We start from the raw sequence: 22,961 nt of genomic DNA on the forward strand, positions 1-22,961 counted from the left end.
CAGTCCGCGTTCTGTGCACCATTTGTACATAATTTTTTGACGTTGTTCTGCTGAAAGTCCACGCATTTCGAAACAAACTAATGAAAACGAATAAACAACTGCACAAGTGGTTAGAGAAGAGAGTAAACAACAGGGCGAAGCCATAAAAATTGACAGATTCTCAACCATTGCGAAATGGCAGTGGTTTTTGGTTGCGTCCATACTTTCTGGGACAGTCTTCATAAAGCGCGTTGTATGCTCATAAACTTACAAACACTCGAAGAACGCCGCTACATTGCTTTATTTTATCAACGAGTACAATCTGAATCATTGCTTTCACAACTAAAATTTTATGCTCCTGCACAAGTGGTTAGCCGCTATCTTAGAGTTCGTCAAATATTCTCGGGGAAAAAATATCACAAACTATGCCAAAAATAATCCTGTTAATCAAATGATGCGCTATTTTTCCCCTTTATGGGCTGCTCTGGCCGAGGGGGGTGGTTTCAACGATTCGCACTTTCCATACCGGACGAACTAGGCTATGGTTCCCAGATGAACACTAGTAACGAAGGAGGAAATCCTCCAGCATGTAACCCAAGCGACAGATTCCTTTACGGCTATCAATTTGAAACGAAAGATACGAATATCTTCTATTGCAAGTTCGCCAGAGAATTTGTCACTTGAGCAGGAAGTGTGTGCTTCACCCTGTAACCAGTCAATCATTGAGTCGTGCGTCTGTATCGTATTGGTATTTTGTCATCCTACCAGCTGCTTCTGTGTCTTAAATGTCCTCGTCGATGAAACTTTGGAAAATTTCGCATTGTATCCGCTTCGGTCTTGGCCCTGCTTTCCTATATAGTCTTTTATGTCTGAAGCGGTACTTACGATTATTACTTTGAAGTTCCCTAATCAATGTAGATATGTTTGGTCTACTAACACTATCCAATCTAATCTATTCTAATTGTTTCTATCTTTGTCGATGTTACGTTACGTTTCCTTTTGCCTCATTGCATTGCTTTTTACTATACCGGAGACACCTGTTAATATCACAAGCTAGTAGATTATCAAGAATAAAGGACTAATAATAAGATTGATAATAATAATAATTACATTAATAATAATAATAACAATAATAATAATAATAATAATAATAATAATAATAATAATAATAATAATAATAATAATAATAATAATAATAATAATAATAATAATAATAATAATAATAATAATAATAATAATAATAATAATAATAATAATAATAATAATAATAATAATAATAATAATAATAATAATAATAATAATAATATTAATATTAATAAAAATGATAGTAAAAATCGTAAGGCATTTTACTTACCAAAAGTTAGGTACTTTTATAAAATACCTATTTTTCTTCATTTTCTGGAGAACATTCTAGGGTCTGTTTCTTGGTCTTAAATCTTCGATGATAATCCTTTGTTTCAGCAGGCTCGGTTTTCGCTAAGAAAATAAAATAAAATAAAATCAGGTGTTAGTAAGCTTGTTAAATTATATAACGTAAGGATGCGCATTTAACACTAGATTGCCCAGGAAAGTCACAATATGTAAGCAATGGAAGGATTGCTTAAAATTCTGTGAACTTTATTAATTCTTTATTCAACGATATATGCACTTAGGCACACTGCACTAGCTTCTATTTATTCTGTCACAGTTTTTATTATTGGCTTTCTCTCTTCCAATCGTTTTGACTACTTTAGAGCAATTTAGGTCTAAACTAAGTTTTGGGCCTTTTAGTGTTGAGCACGCATCCAGGAAACAAGAACTACATATATTTCGTGAAGAAATACTAGGTGTGATTGGATGAAATGGTCCACGTGAACCGTTCTCTTCCAGAAACACACATCTCACACTCTTAGTTAGAAGGTGACATCTGTGTCCAAGTTGGAGAAATCTAAGAACATTCAAACCTTTCTCGATTTGAGAGTGTATTTACACCCGATCAATCAGCCACGCTGTCATTGCAACTTGTAAACATTACCGACACCGAACCGGATCGGAAAGGTTCGAAAGTTCCTAAACGGTTCATAAGATATCAATTTACTCCTATTCCTGATAACAATAATCCTCCGTTTTGAATTAAATTCACCAAGCTCAGGACGAATATGATATATTAATATTCATCCCAACTAGATCAAGATAATTCAAGTTGCTGACCAATTCCAGGCATAAGAATGCTCGAAACCACCTAATGACCTATTGTCAATTTCAAGCAGTATTAGTCCTGTCCACTCCGAGATCGATCCAGATAACATAACAATTTTCATATTTTTACTTTTATAAGCGAACGAGCGATCGATATGAGTATGATCTGACTTTGTCAATACGAAGTATAAATTGACTCCCACCCCCATCCGCCAAAGAGGGGTACGCGCCCTGTAGCTCATCATCCAAAGGCTACGGTGTTAATCAAATGATGCGCTTTTATAACGAAAATAAAAGAAAAATTGAAACCAAATCGTAGAAATAATGTGTAGCATATAAGAAACCATCGTAATTTTTTTTTTGCCTTTAGTCTATATTTGTTTGATGAATAAATAAGAAATGAACCTTTATCAAAATATGTTAAATACAAACATTCCCTGTTGTCACTGAATGATATGGAATGTTGGAAAACAACTCATCCAGTGTCTGTCAACCTTTCAAACCAAAATTATTACCGTACCAAAAGAGTACTTTCTGTGCTCCACGATCCAATGGCCCATTTCAGCGAGATTTCTAATCCACAATTCATAACAACTCATGCCTGAAGAGCTAGTTTCAACGAATTCAATATGCTACCGGGGACCCCTTTTAAGTTTGGTCCATTCTTGAAAGTTAGCCCATTCCGGCACTCCCACTTACCACTCAATACGACGCACCATATGCTAGTCGTAGTCGTACGGTCGTTGCACTTGGCGACTGAGCGGAAAATCTGGTTCCAAACTGACCCTTTTCAAGTGACTAAACATCGAACGAAACCGAATGGCGGAATGGAACTGAAATGAAATAAATTTTGCTATCCCTTCGCTACCAACAATTCACCGGACCGGTAGCACCAGGGACACCCACAACCCAGTTTTCCGTTTGTATCAACTTCTGCTGAAGGACCACAAAGCCCACAAGTTTGCGGTATTAGAAGCACAAATTTGTTCGCCACTGCGTTTCACTGCCTGAACGAGGCTACTGCCGCTGCTACTGCTGTTGTTGGGTGAAGTGGTGGCAGCACTGGTTGAAGATGACCGAAAGTTTTCAGTGAAACCATAGCTAATAGAGTGAATAAAAATAAATGGAAAATTTATTAACTTCTCTGGACTCCCTCGGTTTGCTACTGTTAGCATCTGTTAGCAACGGTAATAATGGGATGGCTTAGCAGAGTTAAGAGCTGTTACAATTTATTGTATTGCAATCAATTTGCAGGGAATTTTAAATTCCATTAAGTTTATCAGATTGTGAATCGTTCGGAGTTTGGCAAATTCATTCAATTAAGAAATATGATCCTGCGATGCATACTTATTCCATCGAAAGCAATTTATTCTCTACAACATTTTTACATTACACTTATGAATGCAGCAGCTTAAGATTCAAATGGTTATTTCGTATAATCAAACAGTAATAAAAATATTTTGTTAATTATAACCAAAAATATGAATTTTAGAATCATGCAATCTAGTTGTTCTAGAGTTGGAAACTAAACAACATAACGAATCCAAGGTAATTCACGATTTTTACCTTTCTCATATATAAAAGCTATGCAATCACTTGAAGAATCGACTAGTAAAATTTGGTCCGGAGGCCAAGTGTCATATACCATTCGACTCAGTTCGTCGAGCTGAGTAATGCCTGTATGTGTCAAATAATTTCACTAGATTCTCTCGGAGATAGCAGAACCAATTTTGACAAACTTAGATTCAAATGAAAGGTCTCGTGGTCCCATATGGAATTTCTGAATTTCATCCGGATCCGACTTCCGTTTCCGGAATTGCAGAGTGAAATGTATTAAATATTGTGCACCGTCACTTAACGCGGCGAAACAAAAACCGTAAAAAGATTTCTAAACTGAACTCAAAACTATACAAATCGATCAGTATTTATCAGTACGCAGGTAAGCAAATCGATTCAGACTACTCTGGTTCGCGGTTTTCGATTCCGGAAGCACCAAAAATAGTGTTCATATATTCCAAAATTCCAAATCTTTTCTCAGCGATAGTTTGACCGATATCCACAAACTTAGCCCCCGTCTTTCCTACATAAAAATATGAACAAAAACGATTGCCAGAATCATCATGAAGAATCAATTCAATGCGATTAGGATCTTATAAAACTAGATCAATTAGAGATTCATTAAAGAAAATAGGCGGGTGGGTAATGTCAGAGGCATAACTGGATGTCGTGAATATGAAAACAACTGACATGTTCCTTAACACTTCCGAATATCAATTAGTTGATCAATTGTAGGAAATTGTATGTAGAATTTGAAACGATGCACTTAAGCTAGAGTACAGATTAGTTACATTTAACATTCTGAAACACAAATATTATGAAATAACCAGTATAGTTCTTTATAATAAAATAATGGTGGCTCTGAAAAGAACCTTTTATGAAAGCGTTTGTGATGGAGAGTGATGAGTTGAATTCGAATTCCGATGGATGCCGCTGACTTCCGTCATCTAATTCCAGGCTGAACTGTTGTACGTGGGTGCGATACATCGGTTGGTGTAGGTGTAGCGTTTACAACCGATTATAATCTTCCAATGAAGAAAACATTAAATCGCTGGGTTGATCAATGATACAATAGGCCTAATTTATTGAACGAAACTATCAATATGCCATAGGGATTCGTTTCTAGCATTCAGAAGGGTCAAATTGCGTAATTCTCTACGACATTAAACTCTGGAACATTTTTCGCAAAAACAAAGAAGGCTTCACTTGAACTCGATTACTGTGAATTTCACACAGCGAAAAGTGCACAAATCTAACCAAACTGTTCTAAATTTGCAGTAAACTGAGGATATTCACCTTCGATTTGCGAACAACAAATTCTAATAGTTCTTTAGAAAACTTTTGAGCCATTAGAACGGCTGATTTTGTGTAATGCTCTCCACCGTTGTTTTTTTTTATCAATGCAAATTACTGGCAGCTGTGACATAATCGCTCTTGTCGGAAGCGAAACTAGCTGTGCAAACGACACAAAACACATCTGCTCGCAGTGGCGATAGAATCCAAACTGATCCAATTTTTGTTAGGAGCTTTGTTTATATGTGATTTCGTTTGTAGCTTTTTCACTAATGGGCGGTCCTAACGGCTATAAAAATAGGCGCATACATAATTTTAATGTCGATTATTTCATATCGGATTTGCATAATTTATTGAAAGAAACTATCAATATGCTGTAGGGATTCGTTTCTAGCATTCAGAAGGACCAAATTGAGGAACTCACTACGATATTCAACACTTTTCGGAACATTTTTGTCGAACGATTTGTTATACAGCAGAAACTCTCTTCCTCAGAACGCGTTGTGATTGGCTGGTGTTTACATGGGTCAAATGAGACAGGTTTTTCAATAGTGTACTATTAAAATACTTCAATGCTTTTGCTATACACGTTTAAGTTGAAAAATTTCGATTCTTTTGGTAGTTAGATTATATAAATCCTTTCACAGATCACTGAGCTATGAGCTTTAAAAATACGAGAAAGGCAAACGCGCCTTATGGATTATCCCCTTTGATTATGTCACAAAACTGAAAATTTTATCATAAAATTGTGATCATATTTCCGATGGCATGTAGCAAAAATTATGTTGATTCGTTAGATACAACAATATATATTCACGATCAAAAACTTATCACTCTCTCAGAGGGTAAATTTTTTTTTTTTTGTAATGTGCATCTTTCCTAAAGTACTACTTATTGACATAAAGCATAGTCTACCATACAATCGAATAATATAGTCCACCTAGTGGTGTAATGATACCTTTCTCGTATTTCTCATACTCATACTACTTCCGAGACCGGAAGTAGTATCCACAACGAATTTAGGAATTCCGTATTCCGTATGAAACTAACTTCCTTTGAATCAATAAGTTTTTAAAAAGATACAGGGTGATTTTTTAAGAGCTTGAGAACTTTTTTAAACAATAAAACGCATAAAATTTGCAAAATCTCATCGGTTCTTTATTTTAAACGTTAGATTGGTACATGACATTTACTTTTTGAAGATAATTTCATTTAAATGTTGACCGCGGCTGCGTCTTAGGTGGTCCATTCGGAAAGTCCAATTTTGGGCAACTTTTTCGAGCATTTCGGCCGGAATAGCCCGAATTTCTTCGGAAATGTTGTCTTCCAAAGCTGGAATAGTTACTGGCTTATTTCTGTAGACTTTAGACTTGACGTAGCCCCACAAAAAATAGTCTAAAGGCGTCAAATCGCATGATCTTGGTGGCCAACTTACCGGTCCATTTCTTGAGATGAATTGTTCTCCGAAGTTTTCCCTCAAAATGGCCATAGAATCGCGAGCTGTGTGGCATGTAGCGCCATCTTGTTGAAACCACATGTCAACCAAGTTCAGTTCTTCCATTTTTGGCAACAAAAAGTTTGTTAGCATCGAACGATAGCGATCGCCATTCACTGTAACGTTGCGTCCAACAGCATCTTTGAAAAAATACGGTCCAATGATTCCACCAGCGTACAAACCTCACCAAACAGTGCATTTTTCGGGATGCATGGGCAGTTCTTGAACGGCTTCTGGTTGCTCTTCACTCCAAATGCGGCAATTTTGCTTATTTACGTAGCCATTCAACCAGAAATGAGCCTCATCGCTGAACAAAATTTGTCGATAAAAAAGCGGACTTTCCGAATGGACCACCTAAGACGCAGCCGCGGTCAACATTTAAATGAAAATATCTTCAAAAAGTAAATGTCATGTACCAATCTAACGTTTAAAATAAAGAACCGATGAGATTTTGCAAATTTTATGCGTTTTATTGTTTAAAAAAGTTCTCAAGCTCTTAAAAAATCACCCTGTATTTGGCCATCTTGAAGAAAAGTGAATGATCTTTTTGGCAGTTTTTGACCAACATATCTAATACTTCTGAAATTGGATTCCGAGGACCAGAATAGCCGAAGTTTGTTCGTATGGGAAGAAACAAATATGACCTACAAATTGGAACAATTTTGAGCCTAACTAAACATTATTTTTTTCTGCTTTTGCTTCGCCGCTTTAGATGACGGTATACAATTTTTAACGCATAACCCAATAGTTCCGGAACCGGAAGTCGGATGCAGATGAAATTCAGAAATTTTATATGGGACCTTAAGACCTTCTTTGAGAAAATAGACTGTCTTCCATTTTGGGAAATTTCAACACTGTTTTCGATGCTTCGAACGATTGGAATAGTCTCGAGTCCAGTTTGGAAATTTTCTAACGTTTTTTGTTTCACCGCTTCAAGTGACGATATAAAATTTCTAACATACTTCACCGAAAGTCGTATCCGGATGAATTTCGAAAGTTACCGGTTTTGCGTCATTTTAGATGTCCCTGTCATTGCGGAACCGAAAGTCGGACCTGTATGAAATTTTACTGTAGCTTTGGAGACATTGTGAGCTTTAATTTAACTCAAGATTTGTAAAAAACGGTTTATGCATCGCTGAGAAATCGAAGCGAGTTTTACGTTTTGAAGTTTTTCTTCACAACTTTAGGTGCTTCCGGAATAGGAAACGGCAGACCAGTTGGGCCAAATTAAGCTTATATACCTACAAACTTTCAAGTTTTGCGAACTAGAAGATTTTATCAGTCAGTATTATGACATTTGTACCTGCTTTTGGCCATCGTTTGTGAAATGAAATTGGGAATTTTCCACTTATCGCATTTTAGTGCTGGAACCGGAAGTCGGATTCGAATTAAATGTTTAGAAATACTTAAAAGCTATAAAACCTTTCATTTGAATCTTAGTTTGTGAAAATCGGTTAGGCCGTTTCCGAGAAAATTGAGCGCACATTTTTTTCCTATTTTTTACATATTAACCTGTAACTCTAGAAATGGAAGTCGTATCGAAATGAAATTCAATAGTAGGCTATGTGACCATAAGACCTTTCAACTGAGTCTAGATTTATGAACATTGGTTCAGCTATCTCTGAAAAAAGTGAGGGCATATTTTTGACATTTTTTGGTGCATCATCATCCCGTATCTCCGGAGCCGGAACTCGGATCGGAATGAAATTCATTAGCAGACTATGCGACCACAAGACCTTTTATTTGCGAGCAGAAGACTTTTCATTTGAATCTTTGTTTGTGAAAATCATTTAAGCCATCTCGGTTGAAACGTTGTTTTTTCACAGAGATTTCATAGCCTTTCTTAATGAGAGAGACAAAAATACAACAAACAACGTTATAGTAGATTTTTTGTAAATTTTCACACTCAGTACTGGTTCTGAATACAGTGGAAAAATTCTGGTTAGGAATTCAGATCATTCAGTTCATGAAAAGATAAATGTTTTTCTAGGAAAAACTGCATAAACTTAAAACAGTGTAAACTCGATTCCGATAGAGAAACTTCAAATTTTGCTTTAGAAAAAAATTCACCTCGATTCAAAACATGTACATTTGCTTCAACTAAACAAAACTAAAAATGCGGTTTACAAATAATTCTTTCAGGATTGCAAGGCAATGGAATTCGATAAAAACAACAAAGTGCACCATATGGAGCTTGAAAATCTCTAGTATATATAGAAGACAATGATATAGAACTGCGTTTGTATGATTTTGTTAAGCCGCTAACGATTAATTTAGTCGAAAAACCAGGTCGCAGTACGGACAAATTCTGTAATCTAGAAAAAATCATGGAAAAAATCCCACAGCATTCTGAATGGCGGCTTACGTTTATAACGAATGAATCCAAATAAAGCTACACATCAATGCTACACTAACTCCAAACAGCCTCAGCACATTTGAGACGAAGCTTGACAGCAGTAAAATACTCTCATCAACGAAATCGTTTTATGCGACCAATGTTCAACAACGTGCGCGAGCCCCAGCTACGACATATACGAGTACGACCAGTGGACGAGGACATGAATAGTGAACCATTGCTCTCCTTGGCCCACTATGAAACGGTAGAAGAAATGATCCATTTTCTTCGGGTTTTATCGTACAGAGACAGAATGAAAACAGGAAACTACATTCTGGAGTATCTGTAAACGTACGTTTTAATAAATCATAAAAAAAATTCACAATTGAGCATCCCCCAAGGCTGGTTTTAAGAAAGTCGTTTTTCCGTTCATACGATACAAAAATGTAAAATCATTCGTACGCTGCAAATCATTTGAAATTGTTCCATCGCATGACAAAAAGCAACATCAAGCATCCCAATCGATGTGGAACTCGCAGTATTCAGCCGCAAAACCCTGGAAGGTAATAATCAGCGGCTTGTCGAACGTTGCCACTCAAGGTCAGCCGGTATGGATGGAGGTATTGGAAGGCAAGTTGATTTCAAGTGCGCGCACACGATCGGCTAGATGTTGCATAAAAACTAAATCAGTAAAATCCAGCCACGATTGACAAAGCCTGCACGGCGGCGCTGCGCGATATAAAGAAGCAACGAAAACTGACTGCCTGAAGTTCTAGTTATCTCGCGCAGGCAGGTTTATCTGAGTTGCCCTTTGCCCGTGCTGGCGAGGGTGAGATGGCGCGAGGGGCGCGGGGAACAGTGCGTTCTCGCCAGCTGATCGCACAGGTGATCGGTGGATGTTCTTGAACGTTTAGTTACTCGTTCAAGTGGGTGGTATATCATTTCGAGCGATTCATGACCATCGCTAGCTACAGCTACAGTGATCAATTTTATTTCGCATTCAGAACAACGATTGTTTCGAACGACTTTGGCAGGAGTAGAAGTAAATTTATTCTCGGCAGGGTTCGTATGACATTTATTGGTGAATGTTGGTGTTGAATTCGAGAATATCCTTTGTGTCATCATTAATTATAAAATTATAGTTCATTTACATTTACTTTCAATAAAAAAATGTCTTAATTACACAAAATAGTAATTTTATTGCCACTTTGATTGCAGACAGATTGCCAAAAACTCACAAGCTCCTCTCTCACCTGCCCGTGCGAAAATGATTAAACCTTGCTTCTAGAACTATGAACTGGGCAAAAGATAGTGGGATATATCATATCATACGATTACAAATTCACACTTACTGAGATTATGAGCAAGCATTATCAAATGAATAGATTTCCGTATATTGAGGGGTTTGGTTTAAGTCGTCTTGTAAGGGTTGGTAACGTAGTCATTTGCCTATCTGCGCGTACAATAAACAATGTCGGCGTCGTTACTTCTGCCAGTCGTGAAACGCAGTAACAAGATTTTTGTATTGTATGAGGATCTTCAGTTGCTTAAAATCATTTAGAGTTATTCCAAGTTAATGAGTTTCCTGTAACGAGTGTATAAAAAGTTAGACAATGGTGTCGTAATTTGGAAAATGGACGATTAAATGTTCATGACGAAGAGTGAAATGGTTAATGCAGTATGCGAACCGATAAAAATGTCTCTTTGGTGGACCATGAACTGCAATCTGAACGTCGGTTGATGAATTTCCTAACCTTGGATGTACTACTGTCAACACAATCAACATGGAACTGAAAACTGATTCGCAACCTGTCCCAGCAGTACGAAACATGCTTCGAAGTGAACAGCAATTATGTATCAAATTGGAATAGATTTGTAAGAAACTGAATTTGCAAATTAAACTTATTGGACCAATTATATTGTACATTTTTTAAGGCAAATCGTATGTGTTTTGTGCTAATTTAAGTTTGTGCATGCTAAGACTATTAATGAAGCTATCGCTTGAAGGATTCAGTGCTTTCACCGAATCTGCTGATGCGTACACATTGGTGGATTGTTAGGGATGAGCAACATTGAAAAATAATACATAGGCTGCTGATTGCTCGTGAATATATTAAGATCTGTTTTCACTGATGTGGTAGTATGTTGCTTTAAAAAGACTAGTAAGCAATATGTAGTTTTAATATCGATAGTCTATATTGACAAAATTGCAAGTAGTTCTTAAATCCATGCAACATTTCTTACGGATTACCATAGTTTCAGAATGTATTAAGATGGTTTTAGCAAATACAAATAATAATACCCCTAGGTCCCATACAAATAGATCGCCAATGTTTGGTTCGCGAAATGAACAAGTTAGCCTAGCCTATTCCTACATTAATCCTAGAGTGCCTATAACCAGAGTGACGACATCTCATCCGTAATTTTGGCAACAATTCAAAACATTCCATTAGCTTTAGATTGAATTGACAGGTCGTTTGCTCGTTTGGAACTGGGAGCTGTCATTCCAAACGAACAGCTGTCGCCACTCTGATTATAGTCACTCTAATTAATCCTTGACAAGTGAAAATTCCCGAAAATGTTCTCAACTGGAAACATTATTGTCACTATGGCTATGCTAGTTTTGTTATTTTCGCGTCCAGATTCAAGCCAACGAAATATGTTTCGTTTTGAGGACCTCCAGTAAAATGAGTAATTTTATTACTAAAATGTTAATAAATTGTTAACCTTTTTTTTCATTTTTAAAGCCTGAAAACATTGCTTGGTCGATAATACGCAGTTTGAACAAAATCTTGTCACCTGGATTGTCTGTTCGTGTGGAAATTTCGATAGCTACAACAGAATATAATATCTCCGGCTTCCACCGAGCTCTCAGTCCGTAGTATTAATAATTTATAAATCCTTCCGTTTTTTCGGACACTAACAGGCACCAATTAACAGTTCTAGAAGAATCATAAACTGATGCATTCTATGATTCATCAAGTCAAGCCAAAATGACATAAATTCTTAGAGTCTCAAATGAAACTCTGATACGTGGAAACAAAATGACTCTGAGAATTGGTTAAGAATCCTGCTATCATTTGATAATTTGGCACTTTAAAATGCGTTTCATAATAAATGCATTTGTATCTGGAATCCAGTTTTGCAAAGTACCTAATACTTCTTTGTCCTCTAGCTAACGCAAACGCTGTTTAAACATTTATTATAATCAAAGTTTATAATTGAACCATAATTTCTATTGTTGAATCAAAAATCCAATGTTTGAAGATGAACCAGTGTACAGCCAATACATTTCTATAATAAATACTGATACATTTGTTATGAATTTTACCTCAACCTTAAAAGTCTCTATGTGATCATATTCCAAAAACTAGTACGAATCATATTTAATTTAAATAACTTCATACAACTAGACTTTATCAAGGATTAATGTTCGTCTGTAACTTTACAGTTCAGGCCACACAATGTTAGAATAGCATAAAAACTTTGCTTATAAGAAGAAAAATTATACCCTCTTACCACATTTAATTATTTGATAATGAATGCTTAGCCTTTTCATGATTAATATAATTACTAGTCTTAACTAAATTCTTCACGAATGCTGACAAAAAAGCAACTCCGGAAATCGAAACTTGCTAACCGAAGCTATGTTTTCTTTCAAAAACGAATTCCAGTTTGATATTACGTTTGTGCATAATGCGCTTCATAACACTCATTGATCGGAAGCTAATAACATATTCGATATTACACGTCCGTAGTTGTGAATATTGTAGCTTGAATTTGAACATGGCTGGGGTGGTCCGTTCTGAAAAAAAAATTACATATCCAGCTCACTTTCCAAGACGCAGATTAAGTTAAGGTATGGATAGACAAAGCTAGCTTCCACCAAATTCAAAATAATTATTTGTATTTGCTTCCACAATTAGTAGTTAATGTTTCGTTTTGTAGATTCTATTTGATAATATTTCATATTACTTTGATCAAAAAATAAACAAAATCCCTAACAGCAAAACCTGTTTCTATGGTAGGGCAGGATTTTGATATTTTAACAGCTTACCAGCCAAAAGTATTTCAAAATTTGTTACAAAATATTTCAAAATTTGTTACAAAATATTTCTGAAATAAATTAAAATTGTTATAATTCTTTTATTACCATCTGATCGGGATGCGTACTGATTTTGCATCATTTTGCATGACAGTTTAAAAGTTTTGATACTCATTGCCCTATAATTTCGGAACCGGAAGTTGGATCTGGATGGAATTGCACAGTATCGTTTGAGACACTGAGAGCTTTATTTTGAATCATGATTCGTGAAAATCGCTTCAACCGTTGCTGAGAAATCGAAGTGAGTTCCGTTTTTGGAGCTTTTCTTCACTATTACCGGTGCGTTCGGAAGCGGAAAGCGGGTACTAGTAATCCCAAAGTAGATTTATATATCCACTAACTAACAAGGTCTATCAACTAGATGATTTTATCACCTCGTTTCGCCATCGCTTGTGAAAAAATCCTCATGAAATTGAAAAATTTTACTAATCGCACTGTAATACCGGAGAAAAGAATGAGAAAAGAAAAAACACACATTTTTGTTATTTTTTACGGAGAAACAGCTTAAGCAAATTTATTCAAACTTTTTGGCATTAAAAATGTTCTACTCTTCACTATACGGGGCCGGGGGTCAATTAAAAGTTTCAAAAATACCTTTTTGAGTCATAATTTTGAACGGTAATAACTCAGTCATTTGTTGATGGATTGATAAAATTTAACAACCAATCAGTTCGGAAACTTAAACATGTATGGCAACGTCGTTTCAGTATTTCAATAGCATACTATTGAAAAAATGGTTAGAGTCGACCTATCCACTATATTTCATCCACCAATTCCAGTTGTCCAAAGTGACGTCATTTTCTTGATCGGCACAGGAGGCTTTGCGTCATGCCTAAAAACACCGCATCATTCTGCGTAGCATGAAGAGGAATCTAAAAAATATATGCTGGAAAATATTTATTTCCCTAGTTGATGTTTGACTGTGAAAGAAACAACTAGCTCGTCCAGTGAGGTGATGACTGGATTGTATATGCGTTCGCTCGCTAGATTGTTGCTTTTGCTTGCTCTTCAGTATACGAGGCTGGGTGTCAATTTTAAAATGCAAAACTAATCGCGTAACATTTTTCTGTCATAATTTTGAACGCTTATAACTCAGTAATTTGTTGATGAATTTAAATAATCTAACTACCAATCGATTCGGAAAAATTTAACTTAAACTTATGCGGTAACGTCGTTTAAGTATTACAATTGCATACCATTGAAAACTTCGTTTGACTTATGTTTTCACAAGCCAATGACAGTCGTAGTGAATGATGTCAAACTCTTGTCCGATTTGCGCAGTATGAACTAAAGCACAAAAGAGAATCTATAAATATATGTCCGAATACATTTGTGCTTTAGTTTACCCATGGCTGCCAGCGAGGAAAGATGAGTGAACGCCAAAGCTGAAAGTTACATTCATTCGCTCACTGGATAGTTGCTTTTGTATGTTGATACCGTATTCACTGGTATTGGATACAAGTTAGCTGTTTATCTTGATTCTCCAGTAACTAGCAGGCCAATTTAGAACTATCGGCGATAGATTCTTCTAACCTAATTTGAAGCGCTGCGCTGTATCTCTGTCATTTGTTGATGGATTTTTCTCATTTAACTTGATTTTGTTTAAAAACGTTTAAATTTGTCAACGGGTAGTGTGCATACTAAAACCTCCATTTACATACGAACAACACGGTGGCGCGCAAATAGATTCAGTATAAAGTTGTGTTCTGATGATAATCATAGGTACTTCTTTTTCATTGAATGTGGCTAAACACTATGAACTATCTCTCAGCATAATCCCTCAGACCCGATTATTGAACCCAACAATAATCGTGTAACCTAATTGAATAGTTAGAAAATGATTTAGTCTTATAAAGCATAATATTTGGGTCTAATCTTGTTCCCAAGAATTCCAGATTAAGTGTAACAAAAACAATGCAAATCGTTATGCAGTATCAATTCGAACAAGCTGTTGTCCCACCAGGATACATTTCAAAAGATTCGGAACTTAGTACAAATATCGTAAAATCGTTTCATTTGTCCAGATTTATATCTTGAGGTGGTTCGTATCCAAAATTGATCTTTTAAGTAACTTTGAAATCATCATAATCATGACTTTCATTTGAAGGATATTTTCCAAAAATTTTCAAATGTTAAAATTTGTTGAAGGCATCAAAATGGAGTAGAATCAATTGTTCTGAAAAAATCTAATGATCATTCGCAAAAAATCTAAACATTAAAAATAGAGTAAGTTTGTAATTTGTCACGGTTTAGTGAATCTACCATAATCTTTATTTTTGTGTTTATTATGGGTACATTAGAATTATTTCATTTTTAATGTCATCGTGATCGGTCGTGTCTTGCATACAACCCTCCAATTTTTTACATTATAAAGTATCACTAAGTTAAATTTCTGTATATTAATATTGAAAAATAAGGCTGTAACAGAGCATTCCCCTAAACCTCTTTTGAGAATCATGTTTCGCGGTGAAAACGATAACTCAGTGTAGAATTATCTGAAATCAAAAATGTTCTTACATTTACTTGTACTACGAGTTATTTTTCCCCTCTCCGTCGTACTCCAGTTATTATTTTAATTGTTTAATAGTTCGTGGCATATTTTAGCAAAAAACGAGATTCCGCCAATTTTGATAGTGAAAAACTACCATAATATGAAAATGGAAAAATTTCAAAAACGTAGGGGAGAGCCATTTTATACCAAGAAAGTATGTTCCAAGTTTGAAAAGAATCGCTCCAATAGAAGGTTTTGCCGGATCGTGTGCGCGGACTTCGAAAAATTGGTTTTCAGAAAAACGCGTTTTAATTTTTTTTCTCAAAAAGTGAGCAAAAAAGCATTTTTGATAACTTACACTGTATCATGCAATTCTGAAATGTTGACACAATATTTTTGCAATGTTAAACTACAAGAAAATGTAAAAAAACAACTTTCCGAGACTGTTTATTTTCTGACAACGAAATTCAATAAATTTTTTTATTGTTGTCCTGAGATATTCTTTAAAAGATTACAAAGCGAAATGTTGTGATAACCACATAAATCCTAATTATGCTAGTCTTTTACCTCTTATCAAACTGCCAGACAACAGCAGTGGCGAAGATTCCGAAACGCTCGGTAGAATCCAATCATCATTAAAAGTTGTTACTTTGAAGTTTTGTCTACTGCTACTAGCGATCAACAATGCAGACCAAACCGGTTCCACAAACAAAGCAATGCTCCGCTCCAGACGAGAAACTGTTCAAAAATTAATCAAAGTATGGGAACCGAACCCATCAGGACAAGCTTTGTTTGTGCTTCCATTATGCTGGTTTGCAGTCAGGCTGTGTGTTTTCGGAATTCGGGATGGAACGGAAAGGAAACGGAAACGTCGAAACGTCTCATCAACGAGGCTGTTCGAGAAGCCAACTCATGATCGGTCGCTGGCATCACTGTTCTGTCCTTGCTGTTGGTGAGTATCGCCATCTCGCGGTGCAGTACGGTGCGCCGAGCGGGCCAATTAAATATGCAAAGCGAGAAACACGAACCAACAACGTTACGTGGTTAAATTGAAAGATACCCACGTACTGGTCCATGGGACGACATTGTGTACATGCAAAGCAAGGAATCGAAGAATTTCGGTTGCCCCCTGAATGTCGGCGGCCGACGGTACAGGTGGGAAACTGTTTGCTCTGCGTGTTTCTATTCCCAGGATGCAAATTATCAATCGAGCTTAGATTGTTTGATCACTAATATGTAGAATACAAATTTATTCTGAGAGTCAGCGCAGGCCTTTCCGATTGCACGGTACAGAGTGTGTGTGCACCGTTTTTAGATTGGATCAAGGCTGCAGGTCTGATTAAATTTTGAATGAATGGTATTTGCGACGAAACTAAAAACAAAGTGACACAAAACGTAACAATCTTCTAATCTTGAAATCCCTATTTATAATAAAAACAGTAAAGCTAAGCCAGACTTATTCGTGTTGTGTGTACCACAAATCTGCCTTTGACTTGGATGAAAGTTTCAGTTTTCAGTTTCCATCAGGTCGAATTATGCAAATGGATTTTATCCTCCATGTAGGCCAATAATTCTAGCAACAACAATAATGCAACATTCTCGGAACAGAACAAATTTGATTATCGTTGTGTGTATATTATCAGCAAGACCTATTCAACAATCGCACAAATGAAACGATCGACTCGTGATCAGTGTGGGAACTGCACTGTGAGAAAGTCGCATACAAGTGAGTGGTCAGAAATTTTTCCTAATGAAAGACAGGTGCAGTTTCTTCACAGGTGGTGGTGAGTTGTATTAAAAAAACGTGCTTAATCCACCTAGCAGTGAGATGATACCTTTTTTTATCAATCCGCCTGTGTTTTTTGCATGAATACTCTTCGGTGTTTCAGTTCTCATGGCATTATTTTAATGACCGTCGAATTAAGCGGCAATTTGAGATTTTATTCACTCATTACTCTGTAATGTCGAAATTGCAAATCGGATCGAATTTGAATCTAAAAGTGTAATAATCGATGAAAAATTCCATGATATGTCGAAGTAACACTTTAGAGTTTACGGTAATTTAAGGTACTTCCAGAGCCGGTATTCAGGAACCATCAGAACCCAAACCGATTCGTATGGCCATATGACGAATAAATTGCAATAGTTTTGAGTCCAACTCGGGATTGTCATTTTCTATACCGGTTTGAATTTAAAAATCATCCTGTAATTCCAGAATCGGAAGTCAGAATTGGATAATATTAATTAATTTTGTCTTTGTAGATCTGGCATTTCTTTTAGAAAACGATTGAGCTTTGAGAAACAATTCGAAACTGGAACCGGAGTTAGAAAATCGGTGTAGCCGAAGTCAGATAAATTCACCTGAGTAGTTGTTTAGCTTACATTTGTTTCAAAATGTTTAAAATTCAGTATAAACATCTTTGAGAAATCGTAGTGCGAATTAAATCCGAATGGAAAACTGAATACCACTAAAATTGAAACAAGTTTATTTGATTATCGACTATCCAAATCTCCAAACCCGATAAACCTAATTAATTTATGTAAATAGACATTTTTATATTGATCATCCTGTATCCCCTAAACCGCAAGTTGGTTCTGACTGAAAAGCAAGATGTTTTAGAGGATCTTAAAACTTTTCATTTGAATTTTAGATCGGTTCAGCCATCTATGAGAAAAATGGGTCCACAATTTAAATTTCGTTTCACATATCATCCTGTAGTTCCGAAATCAGAAATCGGATCCAAACATAATTCAGGAACCTTGTTTGGGAGTATACGACTTTTCATATGAATCTGAGTTTGTAGAAAACGGTTGAGTCATCTTCGAGAGAATTGAGTGAAATTATTTGTCACACACGCATTTGCTGATCTCGACGAACTGATTCGAATGGTAATGGATGTTATGTTCTTCCAGCATTTATTGCTGTAAGTAGTTTAAATCAATGTAATTATGGAATTGCTTCAACTGGAAAATGCTGCCATCATTTGGGTTACACATGTCATATTCGAACAATTATGTTGCTAAAAACGAACCGTGCTAAAATCGGTCCGAGGCCAAGTGTCATGAGAAGAATGCTGTATTGTTTGTAACAGTATTAAAAAATCATGTTTTACGATCCTCCCAAGCATTAATCTGTCATACAGCGCTCAAAACTCCTACTACTGGAATAAGGCGAAAAGTCGCTCACACAAAAATATCTATCAATCTACGGCTTAGTGGATAGCTATTACTGTGCCAAATCTAATTCTGAAAACATATTCTGTTTTCAAGGTCAATTGTGACAGATATTGTCCAAAAACTGGAAATTTTGACATAAAACTTCGTATAACTGAAAAAGTAAACATCCGATCTCAAAACCATTCAATACCGTTCAGGGTGACGGGGAAACCTTTCATTTGCGACTAGTTTGATCAAAATCGGTCCAGCCATCTCTGAAATCTTGACCTCTTTGTTGACAACACACACACGCGGACATTTGCTCAGTTCGTCGAGCTGAATCGTTTGGTATATGACACTCGGCCCTCCGGGCTTCGGAAAAATTTTCTAAAGTTTGAAACCACTGATAAATTTTCATGTTCAAATTGCGATGGAAATCATAAATCTAATTACACTGAGGTCTTTTTTATGCGGTCTTTTTATGCGGTTTTTTACGCGACTTTTTTATGCGAATTTTCAGAGTTAAGCGGTTTTTTATGCGAATTTTCAGAGTTATGCGGGTTTTTTATGCAGTACGTAAATTCGCATAAAAAAAGACTTCAGTGTATATAAAATGTCCTGTCAGGGAAAAAAATTAAACGCTCGTTCGCTTAGACAACAAGTCAAATCAACGACCTTAAATTTACAGAACATACCTGAAAATCAAAAAAACCGTTACAAATGCCACGCCCAAATCTTCTAATGCACTTATTTCTTCGAATTTAAAACAAAAAACAGGTACGCCTTCCAATTTTTCTTCTAATGAAAACAATTTATTGACAGGTAGATCGACCTCGTCATCATCTTCTTCTAATGACAGTTACGCTAGTGTAACAGGTAGAAATCTACCACTTAATTCTTCTAATGTAAATAATCAAAACACAGGAACGCCTTGCAGTTCATCTTCTAACGAAAACAATTTATTAATAGGTAGATAGCCAATATTCCTTCAATGCCATTCGCTTCTTTAAATGACGTCGATTTAGGCGATATAACTGAAAATAAAATGATCTACCTATAAGATCAACTTTTCCAAATGATCAATCGAATGAAATCGACTTCATCACTTTTTGAAGCATTTCAAATCGGATGGCAATTTGCAAATAATATTATAATGAATTTAAAATTTAACAGTGATGTTAAATAATTATTTGAATATTTTAAATTGGAACAGAAACTTTTCTTAAACCAAATGTCAAATTGAAAAATAATCCACATTATGTTGTTCATCGAATTGAAAGGGTTTACTGGAATGGGTGGTGAAATTGTTTTTGTCCAACGGCAAATTAAACATGGAATTTTACCTTCTTTGATTTATTTCATCGCTGGAGCATATTTGCCATTCGAATGTTCCGGCGAACAATTTAAGTAATAGGGGACTGAAATGCTAAGCATGTCTAGTGGAATTGTAGGCAAAATAACAGTAATGGTAAAATACTTCATAATCAACTCTCCGCTGGTTACTTCACAGTTCTTTATCCCAGTAATTCGACTTGTTTCTCTTCCGTGAAAAACTCCCTTCTAAATTGATCTGATTCTAACAGATCAAAGTCACATTTGTAGTGAACCGATTACACATGGTGACTTTGACTCAGATCATCTTCCAGTAACATTCAGTGATTCCAACGAAGCTATAATTAATCCAATTAGTTCTATATTCAACTATCATATAGCTAATTGGTTGGATTACAGATTGAAAATCATGTGGATCATGAAACTATTTTAGAAAATTCTGCGGACATCGACATAGCAATTGATAATTTGAATCATTATAATATCGAAGCTAGAAATCCTTCAGTTCCCAAAGCTCAAATTAAATTAAATTCTTCTATCATCGATGACAATCTTCAACTGCTCATTCGGTTGAAGAATGTTCGTTGACGACAATATCAACGTTCTCGTGATCCTGCTATGAAAAACATACTTAAGGATTTACAAAAAGAAATTAAACATAGATTTACTCTTTTGCGAAATGAAAATTTCGCTGAAGAAGTTGAACAAATTAAACCATATTCTAAACCTTTCTGGAAACTTTCTAAGGTTCTTAAGAAACCTCAGAAACCAATTCCTGCTCTCAAGGAAGGAAACCGAATACTTCTTACAAATGGCGAGAAAGCTCAAAAATTTGCTCAGCAGTTCGAGAGTGTCCACAATTTTAATTTGAACGTTGTGAGTCCTATTGAAAATAAAGTCTCACTGAAATATGATCATATTTCAACTCAAGTGTTATTACAAGATGACATTATTGAGACAAATTTTGATGAAATTAAGTCAATTATTAGGAAACTTAAAAACATGAAGGCTCCTGGTAATGATGGAATTTTTAATATTCTTATTAAAAATCTTCCCGATGTTGCCTTGAGACTCCTGGTTAAAATTTTCAACAAGTGTTTTTCATTAGCTTACTTCCCAAAAAGACGGAAAAACGCTAAAGTAATTCCTATCCTCAAACCTGATAAAAACCCAGCAGAAACATCAAGTTATCGACCAATTAGCTTACTTTCTTCTATCAGTAAACTTTTTGAAAAAAATATCTTGTTGAGAATGATGTCTCATATAAATGAGAATTCAATTTTTTTACCAGAGCAGTTTGGATTTCGTCATGAACATTCAACTACTCATTAACTTGACAGAGTAACGAACATGATAAAAGCAAATATATCTTCTGGGTTATTCACTGGAGTTGCTCTTCTAGACATAGAAAAAGCATTCGACAGTGTTTGGCACAAAGGTTTAATTGCAAAAAATGTCTGATTTCCAGTTTCCTATTTATTTGATCAAAATGATTCAAAATTATTTAATTGATCGCACTCTTCAGGTTAGCTATCAGAATTGTAAATCTGATTTGCTACCCTGTAAATCTGAACACCGGCTCGTTCCGCAGGGTTCGAGCGTAGCTCCAATATTGTATAATATTTTCACTTCTGATCTTCCAAATCTACCCGTTGGTTGTCAGAAATCGCTATTCTGTGACGACACAAGTCTGTTAGCCACAAGTAGAAATCTAAGAGTGATCTCTAAGAGTGTCGCCTACAAAGAAGTTTGAATATTTTCAGTGATTATCTGTCAAAATGGAAAAATAAACCAAATGCAGCAAAAACGCTATTAATTATCTTTCCTCATAAGCCAAGAGCTTCTTTTCTTAAACCAAACAATAATCACATGCTCAAATTGAATGGTTTGGAATTGACGTATGACAAAAAATCTCACTTTCAAAGATCACATTGAAGAAATCCAGGCAAAGTGTTAATTTATAAAAAAATTATAAAATTTATAAACAAATTGTTAATTTATAAACCAATTTTCAGACCAGCCATGCTTTATGCATTACCAATTTGGTCATGTTGTTCCATCAGGAAGAAAATGCTTCAAACGATTCAGAATAAAATTCAGAAAATGATTTTGAAGCATCCTCCCTGGTTTAGTACAAATGAGTTATACAGACTCACAAATATAGAACCATTAGATATAATGTCACATAATATCATAAGAAAATTCCGACAAAAATCGATGCAATCTTCAATTGAATTTTCCCTACACAAAAATCTCAGAGTTGCGGAAGCAAATCATGTCTTTATGGTAATAACCAAATCATGCATATAATAGGGCTGAAAAGTCAGCACTTGTGGCTGAACACCCAATTTAAATCTGAATAATTTAATTTTAACCCATATTCCAATAAATAGTTATTTTAAAAAAAGTATGCAAACAGTATATTTTTACGTCTGCTTAGCGGTTTTTGTTGAACCGTGAGGCGGCATTATCGGTTCAATTATTTTAAACTGCCATTGCACTGTTGAATCGAAGACGAAATTTGAAAACAAATACATATGAAAATCTTACACCTTTGTCCATATACTGCCTCTAAAATACGAGAGAGATCCATGACTTGTGTAAGTTTTACTTAAACCCACTAACACGATAGAAAATCTGTCAGTAACAGAGCTATCAAGCAGATTCACTATTTGCAGCCCCAGCAATACCAACAAATATTAGTTTGTAATATTCATTGAGCTGCATGCGGTAGCAATCGTTTTATTAGAAGCTTATCAATAAAACAACGCTCAGATGAGATCCAAACGAGGCATCACATTGGCTGTCGCATTTACATTACTTATTTTTACGTTCGTTCACAAAGAAGAGAAAAACATTATCATAAATTTGTATCAGCACAGTACTGGTTGAATCGCGGTCATAGCCGTTTCCGCAGCAGTTACCTCCTCCCTGTTCCGGTGATACGATGGTGTGTTCGTTGAAAGTAGTGTGATTGTAGCATAGCGCAAACATTACCACACACGGAGGCCGACAGTAGCAAATAAACCAACTAGTTAGT

General features: G+C 35.7%; 1 protein-coding gene and 1 long non-coding RNA gene across 5 annotated transcripts in view; one reads left to right on the plus strand and one right to left on the minus strand.

Moving 5' to 3' along the window:
• The window catches only part of LOC131436812 (Ig-like and fibronectin type-III domain-containing protein 1), a 380,038-nt gene that overhangs the window by 225,429 nt on the left and 131,648 nt on the right, over positions 1 to 22,961 (minus strand). The window lies entirely within an intron of this gene.
• LOC131436815 (uncharacterized) lies at positions 11,027 to 11,886 on the plus strand. Its single transcript, XR_009230669.1, has 3 exons — positions 11,027 to 11,528; positions 11,585 to 11,711; positions 11,778 to 11,886. It is a non-coding gene; the product is annotated as an uncharacterized LOC131436815 (long non-coding RNA).

The sequence above is a fragment of the Malaya genurostris genome, chromosome 3 (genome assembly GCF_030247185.1).
Source record: "Malaya genurostris strain Urasoe2022 chromosome 3, Malgen_1.1, whole genome shotgun sequence".
NCBI lineage: Eukaryota > Metazoa > Arthropoda > Insecta > Diptera > Culicidae > Malaya > Malaya genurostris.